This window comes from Ambystoma mexicanum, chromosome 7p (assembly GCF_040938575.1).
Source record: "Ambystoma mexicanum isolate Mex_15411 chromosome 7p, UKY_AmexF1_1, whole genome shotgun sequence".
Classification (NCBI taxonomy): domain Eukaryota; kingdom Metazoa; phylum Chordata; class Amphibia; order Caudata; family Ambystomatidae; genus Ambystoma; species Ambystoma mexicanum.
The window spans coordinates 811,265,412-811,279,817 of NC_090939.1; positions in this window are offsets into that span (position 1 = coordinate 811,265,412).

Genomic DNA, 14,406 nt, shown 5'->3' on the forward strand with positions numbered 1-14,406 from the left:
GTCCCCCTGCACCCCCAGCCCCCAGCAGTGCAGGACACCTGCCAGCAGGCCACCACTCGTGTCCCCTTGCACCCCCACCCCCCAGCAGTGCGGGGCACCTTCCAGCAGGCCCCCACTCATGTCCCACTCATGTCCCCTTGCACCCCCATCCCCCAGCAGTGCAGGGCACCTGCCAGTAGGCCCCCACTCATGTCCCCTTGCACCCCCACCCCCCAGCAGTGAAATGCTGATCTCATGACACAAACTAAAATTCAACTATGTACATCAACACATGTCCGTCACACACATACACTGGTTGGCATTGCTTGTGTAAACCCACATTTTCACATGCATCAACCCAATGAGCGGATCCCACACATGGAACTAAAAAATGAAAATGTATTATGTACATGGAATCAAAAATGAAATGAAAGCATTCCAAAATATGAAACATGAAATGAAAAGCATGTGAAAAACATGATAGAATGAAAATGAGAACCAATCCAAAAAAATTTGAAAGAAAAACACTCCAAAGTCACCCTCCAACAACGCAAATCCAAAGGAAATGTAAAAAAAAATCTCCATTGCTTCATGTTCATAATACAGAAAATAAGAGAAATCAATCCATAGTGCAACTATTTACAATCCATTGTCCGCAAAAAATAAATCCATTGCTCCATGTCCATAATGCAAAACCAAAATAAATAAGGAATACATGATGAATCTATATACAATCCATTGTCCAAGGATGTAAAGGGTCCATGATCCCAACAAAAAAATGAATCCTACCTACCTAACTACCTAAAAATATAACTATATACAAATATGGGTGGCATTGTCCATTGACCACAAATAAAAGGAAAACGAAAAGGAACCGAGCTCTAAAAACTATTTACAAGGGCAGCGGGCTAGTCCGACGGCTCACTTTTGGATGTCCCGGGCCAGGGCATCATCGAACTCCTGCTCGATGTCCTGGCGGCGGTCCTCTTCCATGGCCCCAAGGGTTCGCAGGGATGACGACATGTTCTCCTCCAACTCCCTGCGAATTACCTCGAGGCCCGCCTCAGGGCCCTCCGCATGGAGTTCTCCACCCTGACCATCGTGAGCCGTGCCTCTTCTGCCCGCTGCCGCTCCGCATCTATAGCATGGCCTAACCGCTGCCACACGGAAGACACTTCCAGTCCTGGGTCCTCCTGCCCTCTGACCGATGCCTTCCCCTCCGATGTTGATGGCCCCGAGCCATCATTGCTCCCACCTAGAGCCTGCTCCTGCTGCTGCTGTCCATGTGCCATGTCTGATGGTGCCTGCACATCCTCCATCAGCTGGTCTCCAGTTGTGGTGTCCACCCCTGCTGGGCCGCTGACTCCCGACTGTGGCAGGGATGTGAGCCCCACCAAGCTGGCTGTGTTGGTCGGGCCAGGTCCACAGGGGGCCCTGGTAGAATCTAGGCCAGAAGACGGTGTGGAGAACGACTGGTGCATAGTCTCCACAGAGGAGGAGAGGTCCGCCAGAGTGCGTGACACATGTAGGGACCCACCAACCAGGACGGAGCCTACGTTCGTGGGACCCCTCGTCCGCAGGTAGTGGAGAGGCAGATGACATGGCACTCTCCCCTACCTGCGGAGGGGCCTGGGACGGGGCCTCCCTGATGGTGCATGATGGTGCAGTCACAGGGTCACGGACAGCGACACGCACAGGCCCCTCCGCGGTGACCTGTGCTGCCTCCTGACCCTGGCCCTGGACTGCACCACTTGCACCAGTGGTACTACCCCCACCAGGCCCCATGTGCGGCTCAGTAGCAGGCTCCTCCTCCTCTGTGGAGACCACCAACCTGGATGTCTCCATACCGTCTTCCGCCATTGGAAGCTCCTGTGGGGGCTCACCCGGCCCTTCCGCCACAGCCATTGTGGCAGACGCAGCACCAGCCCCCTCGGTCCCGGATGATGGTAATTCCTGGGAGGGTGGCTGGGCCTTGCGTCACCGCCCAGTGGAGGCATCCCTGCCACTTGGCTCCACAGCGCCGTCTCCGCCCTCTTCTTCACTTGACGCTGCGTAGAGGGAGACATAGAACACAAGCATCAGGGTACAGTACAAAATACTCTAGACAGGAAGCAATAACACATGAGTGCCACTGTCAAATGTCACTTCCATCCTGTCATTCCACAACACATGAGTGAATACACACAACACACATGCAGAAACAGTCCTGGCGCCTGCAATCAACATCAACATCCACGTAGAATGGCCCCTGTAAACCAAGATGTTGCCTTCAAAGTCACATGCAGCCATGGTGTTTCAAAGTCACACACACACACTTCTCTGGCACACACACACGTGCACCATACAAGTACATGACAGCAGCACCCATTCCTCACCCCCCCTTCATGTCCAGGAACAGAGACAGCCATGCTTTCATGTGTGCATTCCGCATCGAGCTCCCAATGTTGCATTAAAACACATGCACCAACCATGTGGTTCACACATAACTGGTCTCACATGCATGACCATGATGTTCCTGCACACACACATCCATACATGGCCTATGTCACACATACAGGCAAGCATCAGACTAGCAGCACACTGCAACATGCCCTGTCTCACACAGCAATGCTTGGCCACTTACCGCTCAACTCCGGACGGGTCTGCCTCTGAAGGATCTGGGCGTGGAGCGCTGGGCCTACGCGTTCCAGGACCCTCATCTGGATGTTACTCATGCGTGCCCGGCACCCCTCCGCGAGGCGCCGGGCCTTGTGGAGGGTCCTGGACCTGAAGTCCTCCCAGCGCTTCTTGACGTGCTTGATGTCGCGGGTTGCCACCCCCTCCGCGTTGATGGCAACCACTATGTCGTCCCAGATCCTCTCCCGTCCTTCCTTGTTGGCACGTGATGTTCCGAAGAGGGCATCATAATGCCCCAGGACATGCTCCACCAGGACACCAACTTCGGTGGCAGTGAAGCTGGTGGCCCTCTGCCTCTCTGGCTGGGGGTTGCCAGTGGTGCCAGATGGAGATGTGCCCGACATGGCAACCCCAGAGGCAGGAGTGGGTGGGCAACTGGGTCCTGGGGCTGGGGTGTGGAGCGATGGTATCCCAGTCAGGAGTCTTCTGTTCCAGCAGGGATGGACACAACAACTGGACCCCTGCAGATGGCTGATGTGCAGGCACCAAATAGCAGGGCACGTGGGCAGCAAACAGTCAGGCAGCAGCAGATGGCAGGTGGGAGCGTACTTGGGGCTCTGGGGGCAGGAAAATGGCCTTCAGGGCAGGAGCGTGGTCTTCCGTGTGTGTATGCGTGGCCAGCTTGATACGGAGTGAATTGGCACGTGGAAAATGTGCACGTCAGCATGTAATTCGAGGAAAGGCCCTTAGCGCGTAAGCGGGTCACCACACGTACGCGATTTCATTGGACCAAAGGCCCTTAGCGCGTAAGCGCGTCTGTGATGTATCGTGCACGGGTGTTGCCCTTTTGCATGTCAAACTTCACGCGAACCCCAGGAATACACGTACCCCACTCGCACAGGGCCCTTTCGCATGTAAAACTTCACGCGAACCCCAGGAATACACGTACCCCACTTGCACAGGTTCTTTCGCGTGTGAAACTTCTTGCGAACCCCGTAATACACGTACCCTGCTCCAATCACGTGTGAAACTTCCCAGAAACCCCAGTTGTACACGTACCCCACTCACACAGGCCCTTTCACGTGTGAAACTTCCTGCGAACCCCGTAATACACGTACCCTGCTGAAATCGCATGTGAAACCTCCCACGAACCCCAGTTATACATGTACCCCACTCGCACAGGCCCTTTCGTGTGTGAAACTTCCCGCGAACCCCCGTAACACACGTACCCTGCTCAAATCGCATGTGAAACTTCCCGCGAACCCCAGTTATACACGTACCCCACTCGCACAGGCCCTTTCGCGTGTGAAACTTCCCGCGCATCCCCAAAATACCCGTACCCGGATCCAATCACGTGTGTGACTTCCCACGAACCCCCGTAATACAGGTACCCTGCTGAAGTCACGTGTGAAACTTCCCTCGAACCCCAGTTATACACGTACCCCACTCGCACAGGCCGTTTCGCGTGTGAAACTTCACGCAAACCCCAGTAATACACGTTCCCTGCTTGGCTTTGCTGTATGGCAGCCCTGTAAACTGGTCCAGGGTTAGCGCAGCCCTTTGCGCTGGATTGGCGGATTTTGATGGCTTTTCCTTGCACGAGGGCCTTCTTGGGGGCGAAACTGGCGCTGCTGCAGGTTCGTTGCGCCACTCTGCTCCACGGCTGGTTTTGGAGGCTAAAATCCATGAATACGCTTTGCGCGGAAATCTATTTTAGCGCACGCGGCTGGCGCAGACATTCGCACGCGCACACTGTGCGCCAGCCGCGTACGCCACTTTTGTGCGAAATTCTATGAATTACCCTGTTAGGAACAACAGCCGACCTTGAGATTGAGACCGTAGCAATCTAGTAGGCAGGTCGTGTGTAAACCAGTCCTGAAATAATGCGGACACTGAACATGCACAATGACTTAAATTGAGTCTGTGCTGTCACCGTAAGCCTTTGCATGGTGTCGAATGTGGGGGTGACCTGGCCCCTCATTATGAGTGTGGCAGTATTTTGGGGGGAATACTTCAAAACTTGAATACCACAAATCATGTTGGCGGTAAATTCATCAAGTTACAAGTGGTGGAGTCGATATGATATTCTCCATTATTGAGTGTCATTTTATTCCATTTGGGTGTTGGAGGAATGATCACCAATGGTAATTAAACACAGAATAATCCCCTCTTACTTTATTGCAGGCGATGTGTTAAAAAAAAAACTCTTGCAAGGTGCTAGAAGGAGGGTGGCGGGGTGCGAAGAACTCCCCCTACATTATTAGAAAAAAAAGAAATGTGGTCATTTCTACTTTCAATTTTTTTAATTTTGTCATTTCATGATAAACCCATACCTTAAGGCCAGGCAGTGAGCATGGACCAACAGCATCAAGTAGAGGTTAAACATCAGTGTGCTCAATGACGAATCCTGAGGTACCCCACAGATAAAAGAAGTGGGTGGTGATTTAAAATGAGGTAGCACAGAAGTTTGAAAGCAGCCATTCAAAAAGATTTGGGACAGTTTGAAGCCTGGCTTCCTAATCCTGAGTTCATAGAGATAGTCATTTAGGGACCATCCAACGTATATAATTTCTTTATTCATGTCTGTAAATGTAACTGGGATTTATCTACAGTCTCCATTAGTTTAAGCCAGGTAGAGGAGTTGTGAGATAGGGCAAAAATGTGGGAGATATTTGTGCTCCAGAAATTTCAATATGAATAATATTTGTTTTGCTCATTTAAAATGTTCTCCGTTGCAAAGGTGTGCACTGTAGTGTATACAATATTTGATGAAGACACAGTTTTATCGAATGGGGACAGGTTTTCAACCAGCCAGTTGGTCTGACTACGCTTTCCAAAATGTCTCTGGTGCACTGTGTTGTGCTAAAAGACACACGCTCCACCACCTTGGTTTATGCATGTGCTTGCTGCTATACAGATGAAGGTTAAATTGATTTTAATGGGTTTTCTCTGTGTTGACAGGTGCAGGTTAAAAACAATGAAGAACTTTCTTCAGTAGATATTCTCTCTGGAGGTTGTTCACCTCAAGCAGGAAGGACCCCTAGGTACTTTGTCCTGGGGTCCTTTTTCAGAACGAGATGCACCTGTGCGGGTAACACTGTGCACTAGATCTAGTCATTCTATAGCCGACCGGTTTCTGTGGAACAAAATGGATGAGCCACATTCATCAGGGCTAGGCAAGGCATCTAGGTATATGCCTGCTGTAATTCCTATGTGGCAGCGGTGTCTGCTTAACTTCAGTACCTCTCCCTGTAGGGATGACAGAAGGGGGGGGGGAGAGAGATAGAGCAGAAATAAGTATCCACTATCTAAACCTCAATGGTAGGTGTATCTCACAACACTGCATTGCATAAATGGTCAAACAGAGGGGAGAAAAACGTACCCTCTCCCTGTGGTAAGAAAGCTCTCCACGGGGGGTGAGACGGCCCGGGACCTGGGGGCCAAAAAACGGTGATTACCGTCAGATTTGATGCAAGAGTGCATCTGGTCAGGAAAGTGACAAAAAGCATGTTGCATGCTATCCATTTTGAACCAAATTGGGTGATTTACACTGTAAACGGCTGCACGCGTGTTGCATTGCAGCTGCAAGTTTAGCAATACACACCCCCGGGACACCCTGTATACACACACCGGTCTGCGTGGCTGCCTCTCGACCCCCTGGTGTGGGGGAGTGGCTGGCCGTGGGTAGCTTCCACACTGGTCGCTTACCTTGGAGCGATCGTCTCAGGGGTCCTTACGAGCCGTGCGTGAGAGGTTTTCTTCGCCGCGGCCTGCGTTCGCGTTCTGCTTTTGTTGCCATGGCGTTCCGCCCCTCTAGGGGGGGCGGTGGCCATCGCGGAGCCAGGCGCTGCGTGCAGCGAGAACACAGGCCATGCGATGGGAGCTCCCCGTGCGTATCAACAAGAAGCCAGCTAAATGGTTGCGTATGGGGTGTCCTACATACATTTGTGGACCCCATCTCGTGCACCCTCCAGCCCGGGTGAGGCAAAGGAATGAATCCCACAATAATATCACAGCAGTATTGAGCTTCTCTCCACTGACGAACAAGATCAAGAAAGAAATCCTGAAGTTATGGCCGATTCTGAATGTCGGCTCACACGGCATAGATACCCCGAGGTTTGCGTTGAAAAGAAGGAAGAATCTACGAGATTCCCTTGTACATTCCTACAAAGAGAAAGAACCCGCACTCAACACACTGTGGGGACAAGATCAAGCAACTGGCCACACTCCATGCGGCACATGCAATGCATGCTCAAGCACCAAGAGAACCACCTGCATTGATATAGGGTGGCACTTGCCGTGGATCCAGAAAACTCTTACGAACTGTAATAGCTGTAATGTGATTTACATCATCACATGCCCTTGCAGCAAGCGCTATGTAGGCATGACAACACGTCCGATCAAAACGCGCCTTGCGAAACATAGATCATGCATACGCACCAAGAAGATCACAGCACCCATGGTGGAACATTTTCTGGCACAGAAACACACCCCGACAGACTTCACATGGACAATAATTGAGAAAATGGTTATCCCCACAAGGGGAGGGAACATACACAACCTGCTCTTCAGACGTGAACAACTTTGGATTTATCGTCTCCAGACAGACAAGTCTGGGCTGAACGAAGCCACTAGTTGGCAAGCTTTGGCCACCTTGTAATCAATACTGATCCATGGCCAATGGGCAGCGTTTAGAGTGACTTGTGTTTCTATTTCACTGCTGTAATTTCCTGTAATTTCCTGTTATGTGTGGGTCTTTGCATGCAACGTTGCAATTGTGCATTTATGTAACCTCCACAACCCGTTACATTGTTACCTCAATTAACTGGCTGGTCTGTCCCTCTAGGTGCAAAATTTGCACTTTAAGCACCCCCGATCTATATCTAACAAGTGTGGCCCAGATAGTGCTTTCCATAGTGCTATCCACAGTTATCCGCCATCTGGTGGCTTTATCACATACATTCGAGTGCTATGGGAATGGGCGAATGTGTGGTGCCTTTGCCCCCCCTTTTTTTGCCTCACCCGGGCTGGAGGACGCATGAGATGGGGTCCACAAATGTATGTAGGACACCCCATACGCAACCATTTAGCTGGCTGCTTGTTGATACGCACGGGGAGCTCCCGTCGCATGGCCTGTGTCCTCGCTGCGCACGGTGCCTGGTTCCGCGATGGCCGCCGCCTTCCCCTAGTGGGGCGGCCATGCTGGAGTCAGGCCCACGTGACCACGTGGGGCGGAACGCCATGGCAACAAAAGCAGAACACGAACGCGGGAGCGGCGAAGAAAACCTCTCGCACGCGGCTTGTAAGGACCCCTGAGACGATCGCTCCAAGGTAAGCGACCAGTGTGGAAGCTACCCATGGCCAGCCACTCCCCCACACCAGGGGGTCAAGAGGCAGCCACGCAGACCGGTGTGTGTATACAAGGTGTCCCGAGGGGGTGTATTTGCTAAACTTGCAGCTGCAACGCAACGTGCGTGCAGCCGTTTACAGTGTAAATCACCCAATTTGGTTCAAAATGGATAGCATGCAACATGCTTTTTGTCGCTTTCCTGACCAGATGCACTCTTGCATCAAATCTGACAGTAATCACTATTTTTTGGCCCCCAGGTCCCGGGCTGTCTCACCCCCCGTGGAGAGCTTTCTTACCACACGGAGAGGGTACGTTTTTCTCCCCTCTGTTTGACCATTTATGCAATGCAGTGTTGTGAGATACACCTACCATTGAGGTTTAGATAGTGGATACTTATTTCTGCTCTATCTCTCTTCCCCCCCTTCTGTCATCCCTACAGGGAGAGGTACTGAAGTTACGCAGACACCGCTGCCACATAGGAATTACAGCAGGCACATACCTAGATGCCTTGCCTAGCCCTGATGAATGTGGCTCATCCATTTTGTTCCACAGAAACCGGTCAGCTATAGAACGACTAGATCTAGTGCACAGTGTTAACCGCACAGGTGCATCTCGTTCTGAAAAAGGACCCCGAGACTTAGTACCTAGGGGTCCTTCATGCTTGAGGTGAACAACCTCCAGAGAGAATATCTACTGAAGAAAGTTCTTCATTGTTTTTAACCTGCACCTGTCAGCACAGAGAAAACCCATTAAAATCAATTTAACCTTCATCTGTATGGCAGCAAGCGCATGCATAAACCAAGGTGGTGGAGCATGTGTCTTTTAGCACAACACAGTGCAACAGAGACGTTTTGGAAAGCGCAGTCAGACCAACTGGCTCGTTGAAAACCTGTCCCCATTCGATAAAACTGTGTCTTCTTTAGTGTGAAAACGATTTAGGGCAATACACAGTTTGCATTCCCACAAATAGTCCCTTTTGTTTTGTTTAGTACAATATTTTATGCTCATGATCAAATTGCTATACAGTTTGCAATCTTTGACCATGTTCACCACACTTTCCAGGAAGAAGGTTTTGAAAAAGTTGTGGGACATGTGAAGTTTGGTGATGGATTTCTACATTGCAACATATGTGAAACACATGTTTTCCCAGACATGTTCTCAAAATCGGCACCAGCAATTTTCACCAGGGTTTGCACACAAACTGCATCTTCCCTGATCTGGTGCACAATGCACATTCTGAGCCAGCTTAAAAAGTATGTTAAAAATGTCTGAACAACATAGGTTTGAATGAGCTTGAATATTTCAAACACTTGTCACTAAAGTAGCTCTAACATATTGGAGACGATTGGAGCCAAAAGGCTCAAAACATCTCAATTCACCTCAATTTCCTAAAGTATATACAAAAGACAGCTCAAACTATACAAATCAACAGTTCTCAAAGCAAATAAATTCCTTTTATGGCACAAGAATAGAATCGCCAAACAATCCACGAAAAGTACTCTTCAAAATCATCAAAGAGATAAAAAAACGCCTCCTCCAAGAATTCCATCATCCTGACACAAGCACTTTACAACAACATCACCAACGACCTGAGATCAAAAATAGATACAAACCAGGAGACCATCAACACAGCCCGGGCAAATACAACCACAACTGTCGGACCACAGACACTGGTCAAAATGCAGACGACAACAAAACTCACCTGCTTAGAACCAATCACAGAAGAAACCTTTGCCACACTGATCAAGGACACCAACCTTGCAGGATCCCCAAGGGACCCCTAACCCCTCACATCTTCAAAGGAATGCTCAACCACAGAACCCCAGCGACACACTTCTGGAAGCTAATTAATCTATCACTCAAAAGAGGAATAGTACTGTCAGCCTTCAAATCTGTATACATCAAGCCACTGACAAAAAAGGAATCAGAATGGGCAGAAGATCTGAGCAACTACAGACCGATATTCAACCTGCCCTACCCGCTAAAGATCCTGGACAACCATGTTTACAAGATCCTACTTAAATACGTTTAAACAAACAGAATACTCGACCATTCACAAGTTGGCTGCAGACCAATGAGAGGAACATAATCAGCAATCCTATCGATATGGGACGACCTGAAAATAAATCCAGGCAACGACGCCCAATCAGTACTCCTACTACTGGACATATCAACAGCATTTGACACAACCATGCAACACCAAAAAACAGATTGATGGAATGTGGCATAGAGGAATCCACACTAGGGTGGCTTACCTCATTCCTAACAAACCGAACCGAAAGAACCTACCTACCACCATTCACTTCAAGCACCAAAAATATATCCTGCAGAGTCTGATAGGGGATCCAGCCTCTCTCCTCTGCTTTTCAACATCTACATGTGCCCACTGAGGAACATCATTCAAACCCATGGACTTACCGCCTACAACTACGCAGACAGACACACAACTGATTGTGAAAACAAACAGAACCCAGGAACAAAATAAGTACCTCAACAACTGCCTCACAGACAACTTCCTCACAAATGGATGACAATAAACAACCTTAAACTGAACCAGGTAAAAATGGAAATAATGCTCTCACCTGCAGTTTTCAACAGAGGGGACCCACAACTGCTCTGGTTGGCTGACATGGAAACGCAACCAGAGACTACCGATGTAGTAAATAAGCTAGGAATACTAATGGACAACATACTATCGCTGGAACCACAAGTCAACACAAACACCAAAAAATGCTTCCCTCACAGAACCCTCAAAATCATATCCCTGAATCTCACAAGAATTGATTACTGAAACAGCCACTACCTAGAAATGCCAGAAAGACTCACCAAGAAATTCCAAAGGGTGCAAAATACAGCAGCCAGGATCCTATTAAGACTAAACAGAAGAGACCACATCACTCCAGCACTGAAAAGTCTACAATGGTTACCAGTAAAACAAAACACATCAATTTTGAAGTACTCTGAATTGCACACAAAGCCTTGCACAGACAAGGAGCTGGATTCCTCTAAGACAAGATTAGCTGGTACCGGCCAAGAAGAGACCTAAGATCCAGTAACAACCTACAAACAGAGGCAAGAAATTACAAAAAAAAGGAAATTAGGCAGAACAGCGTTCTCACATCTAATTGCTAAACTCTGGAACACCATGCCCAAAGAAATTTGAACCACAGAAGACCACATCACCTTCAGGAAATGGCTCAAAATCTCGTTATTCAACAATGACAACCCCAAAGGTACAACGGCAACAATAAAATCACGGACAAACAACTGAAAAGGAAGGAGGTGAGATGGACCGTAGACCCACGACCAATAACCTGGGTAGATACCATCAGGCAGCAACCAAAGAGTGACTCCAGAGGCTCCAACAAACCGACAGACTTACTAACCACTTCCCCTTCCTGCTCCTCCAACATAACCAACGCCACTACACCTGAGCTTGGGTTAGCCACACTACACATAAACAAACCAAGTTCAATTCAATATTCACACCCACCATCTCTGAGATGCTGGAAGCACACCTAGAGTGAACCACACCACATAGTCCATAAAACCGTCAACAATGCACATAAACACCAAGATACCAGATAGTTTTACAGCTACGGCCACCCTGATTCTGGACCCCTTATGGGCACTATCTAACCAGTGTGCACAACCACAACCCACCCCAACACCACTCAACACACTAACACCAACACAAACACTAGCACACACCCGAGGCACTGAGTCTTACCATCAGGGTTAAAATGCACAGGCCTCCCACACCAACTCCCACATGTAAAACAACACTCACTGACCCCAGTTCCTCCTGGTTCTGAACCTACCCTCTCACCATATCCTCACTAACCTGCACACCCTGTGAAGACATCATGAAGCAAGACACAGACAACAGATTCAAAGTTCAAATAAAATACTTTTATTAACTTAAATGTCGGCTGGTGTAAGGCCTAACTTGCCCTAAACTAAGGTGGGAGTTCCCTACCTAAAGAAACTAAGGATTGTATGGGTCCTTGAGTACAACTTAAAAGTCTGTCTGTGTCCAAAACCCATGCTTGCCCTCATATCTAAAGATACATCATGTGTAGGAATGACAGTAACCACATAAATAGTGTTCAAAACAAGGTTCTGAGCCTTTTCCAGCTCCTTGACTTGTATTACAGCCTTTTCCTTAAGTTCAAAGCAATTCCACAAAAAGGACCTTGTGGCTCCTTTCCCCAAATTTAACACAGTCTCACCAAGGGTCTTGGGGTTCCCTTCCCCAAGTTCAACACAGTTCCAAAGCACGACCTTGGGGCTCCCTTTCCCAAGTGCAACACAGTCGCAAAACAAGGCCTTGGCATACCCTTCCCCAAGTTCCACACTTTAAGCATTGAAAATGAGAATCAGTTCTCTTGGCTTTCAGTACGTTTTCTAAAGCATCTTAGCACTCCAAGTAGGGTTACTCAGACTAGGCACAGTTGTGGGACCACACAGTACACCCACTGCAGGTCAGGCACCAAAAACCCCTTGGCACTTAATTACTGTCACTTCTTCTCTTTAGACTTCTTTACAGACATAAGCTCCCTCTTTGAACCTGCACCAATTGTCTGCTTGCAGCCTATTCCTACTTGGCAGTTTTCTTGACTCTGCCACAGCGTGACATTAACACCATTCACTTCGGGGCAGACTTTCCTTTTCCCCAACTTGCTTTCACACTTCACAATAGTACTTTATTCCTTTTGGTTTTCACTTGCTTTCAAAAGCCCTTCTTACTGGTTTTCCCTTCATTCATATTATCTTATTGTCCATTGACTTCTTGGATTGGCTTACAGTGTTCTCAAAATTACATTTAATTTTCATTTCATCCATACGGTAATTCTCGTGTTTCACATAACTTTGCTTTGCACTATCATGAGTGAATTTCATGCAGAAAAGTAAGTAGATGAATGACACAAAATTGTTTTTCTTTTTTCTTTATACTTATGTCTATAATTATGTTTGACGGACCAATTCAGGCCGTTAAGAATAGTGTCCAATATATTGTCATCAAATATTCATTGAAAGACTGCCGCTTACTTTCTGGAAAAATCTATTGACAAATTCTCTGCTGTCTGTGCGCACCCTTCTGGTGGTCTGCGCAAAGGCACGCTTCAATTCTTGCACGAATTCTTGTGGGGCCTGATCCTCCCCACATTGCAAATTGTAGGCTGCCTGGCGAGCCTCTTGAGGATTTCTATGAACAGAAAAATGTTTCAAGATGGCCACCCTATATGCGGACCATCTTGAATTGTTTTGGTCCTCCAGCCCTGCAAAGAAACTGGAGTATTCTGGGGAGAATGTCCACTTGACGTACTGGATGCAGCTACTGCTGTCCTTCAAATGGAAAGTCTCCATCATTTGCCCCTAGAGCTCCAAGTGTTCCCAAACAGAATACTTGACGTTCTTATGATAAGGCGTGATGACACTCCTTATTGCCTTTATTTGTTTCAATGGGTCCTTAAGCAAGGCCCTTTTTGCCTTATTGGCCTTTTTGGTTCGGGTAACCCTGGTCTATTCATCCTCTGACTCTGAAGCACTGCTCCCAGAGGTGCCCGTCTGATCTTCCAGGTTTCCCGGATTCTGCAAGCCTGGGAATGGCTGGCAGAATGTGGGGACCTGGTCTCCTGTGTCCTGTAACGCTCAGAGGAGTCTTCAGATCCCTCCTTGCTACCAGGATTTAATGGGTACCACCCCCCCCACCTGACCTAACTGGGCAGAGGTTTTCAGGATGCCCTTAGTGGGCCTACTCTCCTGGGGTTCCCAACTAAATTACACTGTACTTAGGTGCCCATACCCGGATGCCCGCCCCTCCATTCCTGGGTGGTACTGGCCTATGAGCCCCATACTTTTGGCTGGATAGTAATCTGCCATCCCTGTAGCCCTGTGCTCATGTGGGCCAGGGGACATCGGGGTGGCAGAGTCCAGGGACTGAGAGAGATGAAGGCCTCTGTTACTAGGGCTCCTGAGGTTATGCTCAGGCGTTTCCCTTTCCCAGCGAACCTCATCTCTATCAGCCCCTGCTCTCTGTTGCAATGCAAGAGCCTGCGCTTTCAGTTCCTCAGTTAAGGCCTTACTAGACTCTATCAGTCTCGCCTGCATGGCTACCTGTTGCTGGAGCCTATCGTTGTGCTGGCATAGAGCCTCATTCTCTCTCTGTGCCTCCTGATTGGTCCTGGAGTACTGGGCCAGTATTTGCTGCAGGAGGATTACCTCCTGAGTCCCATCCCTACTGGCCTGCTCCTTTCTTGCCAGAGCCTCTTCCACCCTCCTGGTGTGCTCTAACAGGTTCTGATGCTCTTTTTGGAGGTCACCCAGCCATTGGAGGGCCAAGTGATTTTCTTCAGTTTTTCTTTTTAAATGGCAGACTTCCTGGCCTAAGGTGTCCCTTTCCTGACTAAGTCTGCATTTGTGCCGCCAGGTCGTCACTTTGCCTTTGAAGGGCACCA